Below are 14072 nucleotides of genomic sequence, written 5' to 3' on the forward strand. Positions count from 1 at the left end.
AATAAATGTGTGTGGGAGTGGGGAAATAGTAGGGACCTCCTTGGGAAATTCTCTGCTGGTCACTTAGCTTATTCATTTTTAAGAGACATTCTGGGGTCAGGAAGAGAACCCTGGCCTGGAAGTCAGGAAATGTGCTACGGGGTGGGCCCATTAGCAGATGCAGGGAGAACATCAGCCCCTGGGAATCCACAAGGAACATTTATAATGATGATAGTGATACAAATGCTACATTTTATACTTCTTTACACTTTTCAAAGCACTTTCATATTTACTACGACAAAATCATAGAATGTTAACTGTGGAAAAGGACTCCACGAATTATCCAGTATGGCCTTCCATGCCAGGCCAGACTCTCATCTACAACATCTCTTTCATTTATTTTTCAAAGAAACCCTCGGTGGAAGCTGGCTTAGCAGGTAGCACTGTCTCCATCTTATAAGAAAGCCAATGAAGGACTTAGACAGTTCCAGACCAAGATGACCCAGTCAATTAGGGACAAAACTGGCCTTAGACATGCTAGTCCTGGGTCCTTTCTATGCTATCACATATCTTTTTTATCTTTAAGGGAATAGATTCTAGTCACCCTTCTGGTCCTTACTGTGCAATTTAACACCTAATTGTTCTTGAATTGCTTTAGAAGCTTCAGATCTGTTACCCCAACTAGGGTACAACATATTTGAGGACCAGATTCATATCTCATACCGTCTTTGAATCTCTGTCCTCTCCCCACCTCACCATGAATGTTAGGGGTTCTTGGAAGATATTTAACAAATGCCTGAATGAACAGATTGAGATTCTAAAATTTCTGAGTTACTCCTTATACCCAAGAGGCATGCCAGATTCTACTTCCCACGATTTTATCCTCATCTTTGGAAACTTCATCTGGTTGTAGCCACTGGGGTCACTTAGGCAGGAGTTACCCTGATATCAGGGCTTAGATACATGGAATGTCTTGATATCTTATAGCAGATCACCTTTCTAGATGGACGAAACAATTGGTGAGGCAATTATCTAGGTCAGATATTGGCAAGTTGAGGATCCAACATCTATTTTACTTCCCTTTAAAGCCCTGGCAGGAATTCCACAGAATGGAGAAGTTGTGTTGTCCCTTTCTGGCCATTGGAACGTATTCAATGACACACACCATGCTCATTTTAATTCTTAATGTTAGAGGAAGAGTTCCAATCAGGGTTATTTGTCATGGACTTTTGATGTAAACTAGCCTCTCCCAAGAGTTTTAAGCTGCAATGAAAACAAGAATCAAAGACTTACATGGAAATATCCACAGAATTGACTAGGTAGCCAAAGTGTGCACTTTATTCTGAAGTTAAAATTTTGAGCTTGGTGAGATATTTCTATTAAAAAAAAATCAAGATTTTAAATGCTGTCTATACCTGGACTTTAAAAACACTCTCTTTAGTTCATAATTCTTTTGATGTTGTTGACATACGGAAAAGCCCTAGCTGATCAGTTTCTATTCCTATCTGCTCATTCCTTTCATTTTTCTCCTTTCCCACAAATAGGATCTATATTGCAGTAAGCATCTCCTGCTCCTGTCCCCCAAGGACATCTGGAAAGGGTGATAGTTGAATAGTAATGGGTTTGCACAGTTCTATAATTTTTATAGATGTAAGGGAGCCTCCTGTCACTGCTACCCCTACACCAGAGATGGGTGAGCCGCCCCCAAACTCTTTCAAGAGGAAAACAAACAGTGAAATCTGGCAGATCACCCTAACCAAACACCACCCAGGCAGAAGGGGCTCAACCTGTCTGGTGAGATTCTTTCAAATACACTTTATACTATCAAGGTTTAATTAAATTCATCAGAAAAAAAAAGAAATTTACCAGGAAACATTTAGGGTAGAGTAATAGAACTACTGAGATACACATAAACATAGCTTTCTAAACTTGAACTGCATAATAATCTTTTCCAGATCCTTTTAGTTTGTATCTTATTTCAAAAAGGTCCCTATATGGAATTGCACACATTTGGCCCAGGACAAATTTGGCCCATATCAACCCCCTTAGACTTGACCCACCACAAATTTATGCTGTCAGCTGCAGCTTGGCTTCCACCATTGCCCAGTTGTTCCTTATATCCCTTGTACTGTGAAGAGTCTAGTTTTTCTCCTCAGGCCCCCAAATCCTCTTCCTCCTGACTCCTCCATTCCTAGTAGATAAGTTTGACAAAGATTGCTGAAAAAATTGAAGCTATGGGTCTGAACTCCCTTAAGAGTCTCCAGTAAGGAGATGTGAGAGAATCTCTCTCACATCCAATGACCATTTTTTCTGAATACTATCTAAGTTATCCCCTCCTTTTCCACTCTAGAATTCATCCCTTCCCACTTTTCTACAGCCGCATTTATCCTCTACACCTGCACTGCCCTACACGGTGGCCACTAGCTACATGTACCTATTTAAGTGTAAATCAATTAAAATTAAATTAAATTAAAAATTCAGTTTCACGATTGTGCTAGCCATATTTGAAGTGCTCAATAGCCACGTGTGACTAGTGGCTACTGTATGGGACAGCACAGACATAGAACATTTCCATTATTGCAGAAAGTTCTCCTGGATAGCAGCGTTCAATAGGGTCCTCTGATTTCTTACCTATCCCACGGTCTCTTCAATCTCATTATCATCAACAACAATGGTAACAGCTACCCTACAAGTGACCCTCCTACTCTTGTAGCTACCAGTCTCTAAATGCTGCCCAACTTTTAGAATGCGTATTTGCTTTCCTGCCTGCAATTCTTTCTTTGTCCTCTGCAATATGACTTCTTTATCTTCTTTACAGAAATGAAGCCACCAAAAACTTTTGAGGCATCCTCTACCATTTTTTCCCAGTCATCACCCTCTTAAAATTTCTCCTGTCAAAACTGTTTCTCCCACCTCCTGTCCCTGGGACATCACCATTGCTAAAGAAGTGATGGTTAGATGAGGCAACGAGCTTCCTTCCTTGATCATTCACTCCTCCAGGATCCTTCCTACATCTCCCTCTTGTCCCGAAGGCCCAGTCCTCTACTTTTCTCCTGCCAGCCCTTCTATGATGAGCTCATCTTCCCTTGTTCACCTTTAACTACCTGCTCTATGAAAATGAGTCTCGATCTCATGGCTCAAGATGCTAATTTCTCACCTACATGCCTGGCATTACTGGGAGAGCACCATGAAGAAGTGTTCGTATCATCAATGAATGCAGAGAAATCTCCCTCTCCATCCCAGTTAATTCTCACATCCTCACAACACTTTGGGCATGTGAAGAGTCAGTTACTGAAGGGGGCAGAAACAAAGACTGAAAACTAAGAGACATGGGAAGGCTCTGGCCAAAGGAACTTTTTCCATATAATAATTCCACTATAGTCTTTCCTATGACTAGTTTCAAAATCTCAGGATAGTATAGAAGTTCTTCTTCCTTTTGACTTCTTCTTCTTGCTTTGTTTTTTGGAGGGAGGAGTGGGTTAGTAACTTCCACACAGCCTCTTCATAGGAAACTACACAATAGTTGTGGATCAAAATGCAAAACCAGTCACTTGCACAGAGGCAATAGCAGCAAATTACACCCTGTGTTGTGCGAAGGGAGTTGACAGGATGACACCCCCTTCCCTTCTCAAAATGAATGCATAAAGTCCACTCTAGCCTTTAACAGCATATGTCTATAAGTATTATGAAAGGAAGTCAGAATTGTTTTTCTCTGTTTGGCTTTTTTTTTTCTTTCAGCAGACACATTGCTCTGCTGATTAGAAAGCTACGAAAGTGAGTAGGTAGAAATATACAGCTCATTCAGCTGAAAGGAAAATTAAAGTAATGCAGACAACACAGTGCATGGTGCTTGATTTTGTTACACTTAAGGACCAAGAGGTCATGACCAATGTTTTGCCCTGAGCTTTACTGAGGTATAGTTGACAAATAAAATTGTAATACATTTAAAGAGTACAACATGATTTGACATACGTGTGCAACAGTGAAATGATTACCACAATCAAGTTAATGAACACATTCATCACATCACATACTTTCCTGTTTCTTTTTGGTGAAAATGCTTAAGATCTACTCTCTTAGCAACTTTCAAGTATACAGTACAGCATTGTTGACTATAGTCACCAGAACTTATTCATCTTACAACTGGAAGTTTGTACCCTTTGACCAACATCTCCCTATTTCCCCCACCCCCTAACCCCTGGCAACCACCATTCTACTATCTACTTCTATGAGTTTGACTTTTTTTTAGATTCCACATATAAGTGATACCATACAGTGTTTGTCTTTCTCTGTCCCCTGACCAATGTTCTTGAAATGTAAATTCAACATCCAAAACCCGTAAGTGACACTAAGAACACTGGGAAAACGGGAGAAATTGACACTGGACAGATGTGGGCAGTCCCAAAAGTCAGTGACCTTTGACTGCACAAGGTCAAGAGAGTTTTTCACAGTGATTTGTATGAAGTTTGCTTACAAAACGAAAACAAATTTAAAAGAGGGCATTCAAATACATAAAGGTAATCCAAGTAGAAAAAATAATCTCCAAATTAGGCAGTTACTAGGCAGTCTGGGTTAAAGTGATATAAAAGGCAAATTGTTTAAGCCAGTACATCTGCCTTTCTTGCATTTGAAAAAAATTTGTAGATTAAGAAACTGCTTTAAAAAAAAAAAAGAAAGGAAGCAAAAGAAGAGCCTCCTTTCCCACAGCCTTCTGCCAAACAGATTGTGTTGCTAGGTAAACATAAGCTACCAACAATTTATGTACCAGTATATACAGCAAATTATAGCTGAGAGGAAGCTTGCTAGCTTACGAAACAGATGGCAGATTTGTGTTATGGCCTGTCTGAGAAAAACAGGGTTTTGCCACGATGAGGCATTGCAAATCTCTCCGACAATTTCCTAGCCTAATAAACACTCTGACCTTTTATGTTGTGAAGTTGGAGGACAGTGGATTCATGTAGAAAAGAAAGGAAGAGTTGGAAGGGATAGCAAAGATGGTGCTCTTCGAGAGCTGGAATTACTGGTTTTAAACTTTGTGTTCAAATATGCAGTAATAGCAGAGAGTAAACCAACACAGCTCGTATACAGCCCTCAGACTTGCCATCTGGGCTGACGCCGAACTTAATAAGCAAAGTACATCACCTCCACTTTTCTAGCACTATAACAAATTTAAGAAAGGCTGGTCAAACAATCAGGGGTGGGAACGAGAGTGTATAATCTTCTGTGAACCTCTGTAACTAAAGAATATATCCATGCATATTAAAATTTTGTAACAAGAAATTTGGAGGACTTAAGGCCCTTGCAGCTCATATTTCTCATCCAAACGAAACTGGTGTTTGTTTAATAAGCAACTGGTTCACAACTGGACTTCAACTGTCCCAGCGCATCCTGGAACAAACTGTTGAACCACACTCAGATCCACACTGACATCTGCAGGTAATCGAAACCGGACTTGTATGAATTGATTTCAAGATGCGGAATTCTCAAACCATTCATCACAGCAGTGTGCAAGCCCATAAAACTGAAATACTCTGGATGACAATTTATTTCTTTAAAAACTACTCTCAATGTTTAAGTGCTTTCATAGACTAAAATAGTGCATACAGAATATGAGCTCAATTATGTAGGAAAAAACCCACAAACATATAGCAGCCATTTCCGCCTGGTGTAATTATGGTGATTTTTATTTTCACTTGAAACCTTTTCTTCTATTTTCCATTACTTTTCATATATTCTCCAACGAGCATATAGCACATCTACAATAAGTTGTTGAAAGGTTGCTACCTAAATTTTAACGTCAAACCCTTAGTTGTCACAATTCACTTCGTATTCACATTCAGCAAAGCCTTAAAAAAAAACACAAACCCTGCAAACTGTTGTTTTACTGTAGTAAACTGCTGCTAAGCAGCACATTTGTTTATATAGACTATCAAAACTCAAAGATAAGGATAAAACAGATTTGTAGCAGACTCAAGCTGCTCTAGTCTAATCCATGTGACTTTTCTATAGTGCCTTTAAACACAGCGAAATTCCAAAGTAACGTTTATTGGATCAATCTATAATTACGGTATTAGAGAAAATAGGATCTACTACCAAGAGGCCCCTTTCACAATGACTGTCTGAGGGGAAGCCTGTTTTTCTGGGCTTGGAAAATCAAGCGACTCATTCAAGTTCTGAGGTAAAAAAACCAACATTTGAAGAAAGGCTTATTCTCCATGTTGAAAATTAAGTGTAATAGAAAAATACATCAAGGATTTCTAGTGGCAGAAAAAAAGGACAACTGCTTAAGGGCTCATGAACAAATTCAGTCAAAGGCACTCACAAACATGCAGCCCCTCGACTTACTTGCGAATGTGTTACATTTCAAACGTCTATTGACATATTTATTTTTTGTGCCTGGAACTCATTTTCATGAAGAAACAAAGTTATAGTGATTACAGTCCCAAGTTAATTCACAAAAGTCAAGCTAAAATACTGCAGGTTTGCAATGAAATTGTAGGAAGCCGTTTTAGCAATAAGATCAAACAAATGTTGGAATAATTTTAACAATAAATTATTTTGCAGTTTTCTTGTTTGGCTGCATGAGAAAATAATTATAGAAAGATAAGAAAGTATCTTTTCATACACTTAATGGTCATTTGCATACTTTCTTCTGTGAACTGTGTATTTATGTTTTTGCCCATTTTCCTCTTGGGATCTTTAGCCTGTGTTTTCACTCTGGAATTTAAGTGTTCTTTATATATTTGGGATATTAGCCTTTTATGCAAGATGTATATTTTCTCCCAGTTTTGTCATCTGTCTTTTGACTTTGTTTATGTGTTTTTTTGCCATGCAAAAGGTTTTTACTTTCATTTTTATGTAGTTGAAATTATCCATCTTTTTCATTGCATCTAGATTTGGAGGCATACTTAGAAAGGCGTTCCCCACACCCAGGTTATAAACGAATTCATCTTTGTTTCCTTGTAGTACTTGTATGGCTTTATTTTCTACATTTAGATTCATTTGGATTTTATTCCAATGCACAGTATGAGATGTGAAACCAAATTACCTATGTATTTATTTCTTTACTTTTTTGCTGAGGAAGATTCTCCCTGAGCTAACATCTGTGCCAGTCTTTCTCTATTTTGTATGTGGGTCACTGCCACAGCATGGCTGACGAGTGGTGTAGATCCCTACCCAGGATCCAAACCTGCGAACCTGGGTCCCCAAAGCGGAGCACACAAACTTAACCACTAGGCCACAGGGCCGGCCCTGTATCTATTTATTTTTTATGGCTATCCAGTCATCCCAACAACATGTATTAGAAAGCCCATCTATGCCCCAGTGATTTGGATATACCACTTTTATTATAAATTAAATTTTCATATATGCCTGGATCTATTTCTGGACTTTCTGCTTTGTTTCATTGATCTATCTGTTCATGTACCAGTACAATAATGGTAACTGCTCATAACATACTGAATAATAATAAAAAAAAGAATTTGAATGATATGCAAAAAGAAGGGGGGCAGTTTTCTTTACAGAAGAATGCTAGTTAATAAATGTGGAAAGAATGACAGAATTAGTACAACATCGTTTTGCAGCCACCATTATAAAAACTGATTCAGGCAGGCATCAGTAATGCATGCTAAAATTATTGGGTGTAAGTTGTTGGGAAACAGTATATTTACGTGGCCACGCCTACTTTTTAAATATTAATATAATATTAATTACAAAGGAGAAAAGGTACCCTTACAGTGGAGAAATCTGGAGAACACTATCTTGACCAAATGACCAAACTTGGCATCACTAATGGAACAACTGTCATCGTGTACCTCCTGGTGTGACGCAAGGGGAATCACTGATGTGGTATTCTTGCCAAAAGTGTTCAATCTAATGTTTAACCGAATCTAATCATGAGGAAACAATCTGACAAATCCAAATTACAGGACATTATACAAGACAACTGGCCCAGACTCTTCAAAATGAATATTTCATGAAAGATGAAAAACAGTATGAGACTGTTCTATACTAAAACAAAACTAAAGAGACATGACAACTGAATGAATTTGCATGACCTCGATCCTGAATTTTGGATCTTTGAAAAAAAGCGCTAAAGGAGATTATTGGGACAATTTGCAAAATTCGAATATGTACTGCGAATTAAATATTATTATTTTATCAATGTTGAATTTCTTGGGTGTCCTAACAAAATTGTGATTACGTAGGCAAACACCCTTGTTTTTAGGCAATACAGGCTGAAAAAGTGATCTTGATGTCTGCAATTTAATTTCAAATGGTTTATAAAAATGTGTATGTAAACATAAATATATATATACATATAGAGAGAGAGGGGAGGAGATGGAGAAAGAGAGAGAGAGGTAGCGAGAGAGAACGAATGTGGCAAAATGTTAACAACAGTTTAATCCTGGTGAAGGGAATATGGGTGTTCATTCAACTTTTCCACAGGTTTGACATTTTTCTAAATAAAAAGTTGAACATTTTTTAAAAATTGAATTTGGAAATATCTATCAAAATTACAAACACACACACCCTTTGACACAATAGTCCCACTTTGAGGCATTTATCTCACATATGATCAACGTTATTCACTGCAGCATTGTTAGATAATGTTAGATAATTCAGCAGAAGACTGGGAGCCAATCAAAATTTCCTTTAACAGGGGACTCGCAAAATAAAGTGGAATAAAAAACTGAAGAAGCTCTTTGAGGACTAATATGGAATCATCTCCAAGATGTAGTGTCAGGAAAAAAAGGTCAGATACAGAACAATTCCTATAGCATCGTGTTTGATAGAATCAATGACCCTACCTCTTCCCCTCCCTAAACTCACACCCCTTCCAATGTGACTCTGCAGCTCCGCACATCCCTTGAATTTCGGATAGCCTTGTGACTTCCTTTGGTCAGTAGAAAATAGTAGCAGTTACGGTGTGCCAGGTCCAAGCCTGGGCTTGCAGAGGCCTGTGTGCTTCTATACTTGTGAAACCTTGACACCACAATGAGAACAAGCTGGAGGGTGAAAGATCCTGTGCAGTAGAGCCAAATAATCCCAGCTGAGGCCATTCTAGAGCAACCAATCCCCAGCTGACTCATCAACTGATCAGCTGAGCCTGGCCCTGAACAATAGAACCATCCGGCTTACCCACAGACTTATGAGAAAACATGAACAATTATTGTTTTAAGTTACTAAGGTTTGTAGGGGTGGAGGGCAAGATTACCAGTGATAGCTCATACAAATATGCTACTGTTTGTGTAAAATTTTGGAAAGAAGAATATATAGATGTACTTGCTGGCATATACAAACTTTCTCTGTTAGGATGCACAAGAAACTGAAAACACGATTGCTTTTGAGGAGAGAAGCTATGGTGGCTGGCGGATGAAGATGGGAGGGAGACATTTCACTGTCTGCCCTTTTGTACCTTTGGAATTTTGAAACAAGTGAATGTATTCCCAATGAACGAAGTAGTGAAGGAATAAAATCTGTTTCTTTTACTCAAATCTTTTCACAACTCTTGAATCATCTCCAATGGGTAATGGGAACTCTCATACTCTATTGGTGAGATTATAAATTAATACAATCTTGGTGGGGTGGAGGTATGGCTTTAGGCAGTGCCTATAAAATATGTAAATGAATAGACTATCTCTGAAAGAACCACCAGAAGCTGACAACAGTGGTTGCTTCTGAGGAAGGACCTTATGGAACTGGGGGTCAAAGGCAGAAGAAAGACCTTTTATAGGACCTTTCCCTATATGCTCTTTTTACCGTTTGAAGTTTTTACACTGAACTTGTATTACCTTTGCAAAAGGAAAATAATGAATAAAATGTACACACCCTTTGACCCAGAAATTTATCACTTCTAAGAATCTCTCCTGCAGAAATACTTACAGAAGCAAAGATAAATATATGTTATTACTTGTGTATACTAATAAGTTATAAAGAACCTAAAGGACCACCAATTAAGGATTAGTTAGATAAATTATGGAATGTTCATACAAGAGAATACTACACAGTTGGTAAAAATGGACCCAGATACCATCAGCCAGGTCGACATAGAACACTCTAGACCTCCTGAAGCACTCCCGAATGCCTACTTCTGGCCATTCACCCCTACAAATTATCACAAACTGAATAAACCCATGTAATCATTACCCAGGTCCCATAGAACATTCCAGAACTCTTGAAGTGTGCCCCCCTGTGCCCATTTCTAGCCAGTCACCCTCTATGAATGATCACAAAGTGAATAAATCCATGTAACCATCACCTAGGTCACATAGAACATTCTAGAACATTCCCAGAACATCCAGTTTTGTAATAATTTATCAAGCTGTACACTTTTTTGTATGTATGTTATACTTCAATAAAAAGTTTAAAACTATGCATGTGTACATATTGTAAATATGTTTGCATATGTATAGAAAAAGGTAATTAGGTATACAAATCAAACTATTACATTATGGATGAGACGGCTGTGCCGGGAGGAGTTTATTTAATTTGCATACTTCTATAAGGCTTCTACTTTTTTTAATGAGCTTTTTTTCTTCATAATTTATAATTTAAAAATGTATAAATAATGAAGAAAAACACAACAAAAAAGAAAATAATTTTAAACACTGCTATGAGATGTTAGTTTGGTCTTTGAGGAGGAAATATACACTGCCAGGACTACAAATCCTAGAATTCCTGACCCACCACCTACAACAGCCACAGTCCCCCACTTCCCACCCCCACCCTACAGGTCCTGGGGGAGATAAATGCCTGAAATACGGATTCAGACGAGAAACATTTTACTACCTCAGGCTTTCACCTCACACTTCAGTGTAACCACCAGATGAATGACACTAAAAATTTCTTTTGCACAAAATAGGGCTCAGGTGACCCAGACTAGCAGCTTCTTTCTCTGAGGGCTACATGCTGACCTTAGCTTTGGAGCTCTAACCACTCCTTTAGTCAGAAGAGACAGGTAAGGAAACACAAAGCAAAGAAAAACCACACCTACGGGAGGCAAGAAACCTTTTAGGGCGACTGATTGGTCCCAGTTTGCCCGGGACTTTCTTGTTTAGCACTGAAAGTCCCTGGGAAACCCCTCAGGTCCAAGCAAACCAGGACCTAGCAAACCAGGCCTCAAGTGCTCTGTAGGCCCCTTTGCCCTGAGCCCCAACCAAGCTCCCCCTTGACCTTCAAGGTGAGAGGCGGGTGTCTTCTCGGAAGCTAAAGGAGAGATGTCAGACTGCTCTCACCACACTCCATAGGAGAAGAAAGGGCAGAATCAGAATTCCAGAGAGAATCCAAAGAGGCAGCCAAAACGAGCATTGCACCCATTCAACAGCTTTTAACCTCTTCATACCGACAATTCCACACACCACTGTGACCCAATGCTTCCGTGGATCTGAGTTCTGATTTATATTTTACTCTGAAGATTTTAGCCATATCTAGAATATCTATCACTCATACTATTGTTTACTTAAGATGTTTCTTTAAATGAACTTACTTTTTCTTTGTTATATTTATTTTTTAAAATATATTAAAAATATTATTTGCTAAATTTAACAGAAAACTTCATATCATTATCACAAACGGAAAATCAGTATTACTGCCACAAACACAGGATACATACTAGGTGTATATTAATAAATATTACCTAAAGTTGGTACTCCTTGATGCAGACTCCTCAGGCAAGTTTTCCTCAGGAATGTCTGAAAGACAAGAAGCTCGATGCTCCTCCTAGAGGTCAGAGTGTGTGGTTAACGCTTCCAGGGGTTTTCTTCCAGTTCCTTCCTAGGTTAACACCCCCTCGTGACTTTCTTTCAGCTCCCCCTACAGGCGAGAGTGACTTTCTTTCAGCTCCCCCTACAGGCGAGAGTGACTTACTTTCAGCTCCCCCTACAGGCGAGAGTGACTTACTTTCAGCTCCCCCTACAGGCGAGAGTGACTTTCTTTCAGCTCCCTCTACAGGCGAGAGTGACTTTCTTTCAGCTCCCTCTATTGGTCAGAGTGTGGGGTTACTCTTCAACAAAATTTTATTGAGTGACTATTATGTTTCAGAGAAAGTACTCGCTGCTGAGGATACAGAGGAGAAAATGTGAACGATTTTGTATTGTAGTCGAGCAAGGGTTGGGAAAGAAAGGAAGGAGGAAGTTAAAAGATTTCAGCATAGACTGTACTGCTTGTCTCCATTTCCTGAACCCCCATTTATTCAATCTGGCTTTTGCCCCCTCCACCTCACCGAAAGTACACTAACAGAAGTCTCTGGGGGCCTCCTAATTATCAGATCCAACGGAAGTTTCAGTCCTCATCTTAAGTGACCCTGGAGACGACTCCTTCCTTAGCTTCACTGATACTGTTAGCTGCTTTCTCCAGGTTTTCCTCCTACCTCTCTTGCCACCCCATCTCTCCTTAACCCTGCTCTTAAATGCTGATGCTTGTCTGGATTTTGTGCTAAACCCTCTTCTCCATACAATCTGCCTGCTGATGTCTACATATATGGCTTCCACCTACATAAGCTAAAGACTCTCAAATCCTAAAAGACCAGGTGTGGCCTTTGTTTCTCACTCCAGCCTCATTTCTCAGACTAGCAAGCTGCTTGAGATACTTGTGAATTTCTGTGATGGTGCCTTGGTCTTTTCTTGACTGTATCCTATTTCCTTCTACCTGACTCCCACCTCCACCTCAAGTTTGTTCTTCAAGATCCAGCCTCAGTGTTACTATGTCTTCTGGGAAGCATTCCAGAAGCACTGCCCAGGTTATGTTGGGTGCTCTCCCTCTGTGCTCCCCAACAGACTTGAATCAGTACTTCTAATGATCGGTGTACTTCTGTTTATTCTGCTAGGCTGGTCTTTGAAGGCACAAAGTTTATCTGCATTTACAGTTCCCAGGACAGAGCTCAATAAGTATTTGTTAGATTGATGAATATATGAAATCCCCGAGCTGTGAACAGTTAAACCCAGAGAAAGAGGAGCATAGGGGTGGTGGCTGGGGTTGTGTGCACCTGGGATATTTAAAACGAGTATTTAGACCCTCTTCCCTTTCCCTTCCTTTTGTAGAGGCAGTCATGGCTGGCGGGGCCGGAAGGACATCAGGGTCAGAGCCAAAGAGATGGCTGGGGCTGAGGAATCAGCCAGCGTAGCAGGGTCAGAAACTGGTCACGTACAGGGGAAATGAGCAATTATATCAAGGATAAAGAAAATCAGGTTTGATGGGGCCGGCCCTGTGGTGCAGCGGTTAAGTGCGCACGTTCCGCTTCAGCAGCCCGGGGTTCATTGGTTTGGATCCAGAGTGTGGACATGGCACCGCTTGGCACGTCATGCCATGGTAGGCGTCCCACATATAAAGTAGAGGAAGACGGGCACAGATGTTAGCTCAGGGCCAGTATTCCTCAGCAAAAGGAGGATTGGCACCAGTTCGCTCAGGGCTAAACTTCCTCAAAAAAAAAAAGAAAAAAGAAAAAGAAAATCAGGTTTGTAACTCTCAGAGAATGTAATGTTTGTAACTGTCAGAGTTGTAAATATGGATAGGGTGGATGCTGGAACGAACCCTGTGGGGTTGAACTGGAATCAGGTACGAGTTTGAACTCACGATTTTTAACAGATGAACAGATATAGGTATGTATGTATCTAGACATATACATGTAATCTCTCTGTGCTGAGAAGGCCTTTAAACCATCACCAGTAACAGAACAGGACACCACGTGCCTCCTGCAATGAGATGTTGAGAACATGGCGTCACATCTGTGGTATTTCTGCCCAAAATGCATAACCTGAATTTAATAACGAGGAAACTCCAGGCAAACCTAAACTGAGGGACATTTTTAAAAATAACTGGCCAGTACTTTTCAAAAACATGAAGATCACAAAAGAAAAGACTGGGGGACTTCCAGATTGAGGGAAACCAAACACACATAATGAGCAAGTATAACACATAATCCTGGATTGAATTCTGGGTCAGAAGAAAAGATACAGATATTTTTTTCCTTTTGGTAAAACAGCATTATTGGGAGCACAGGAAAGATTTGAATGGATCTGTGGATTAGATGGTAGTTTTGTATCAAAGTTAATTCCCTGATTTTGATAGTTGTAACACGGTTATGTAAAATGTCC

At 39.6% G+C, this 14072-nt stretch overlaps 1 protein-coding gene across 1 annotated transcript in view; it reads right to left on the reverse strand.

The window, feature by feature from the left end:
* PLAC1 (placenta enriched 1) overlaps positions 1 to 11758 on the reverse strand; it is a 176577-nt gene extending 164819 nt beyond the window's left edge. Inside the window, exon 1 of the mRNA XM_023633205.2 lies at positions 11618 to 11758. The gene's annotated coding sequence lies outside the window, so the exon portion shown is untranslated. The remainder of the gene's footprint in view (positions 1 to 11617) is intronic.
* Between the last annotated feature and the right edge of the window lie 2314 nt (positions 11759 to 14072).

The sequence above is a fragment of the Equus caballus genome, chromosome X, assembly GCF_041296265.1.
Source record: "Equus caballus isolate H_3958 breed thoroughbred chromosome X, TB-T2T, whole genome shotgun sequence".
In the NCBI taxonomy this organism is placed as follows: domain Eukaryota; kingdom Metazoa; phylum Chordata; class Mammalia; order Perissodactyla; family Equidae; genus Equus; species Equus caballus.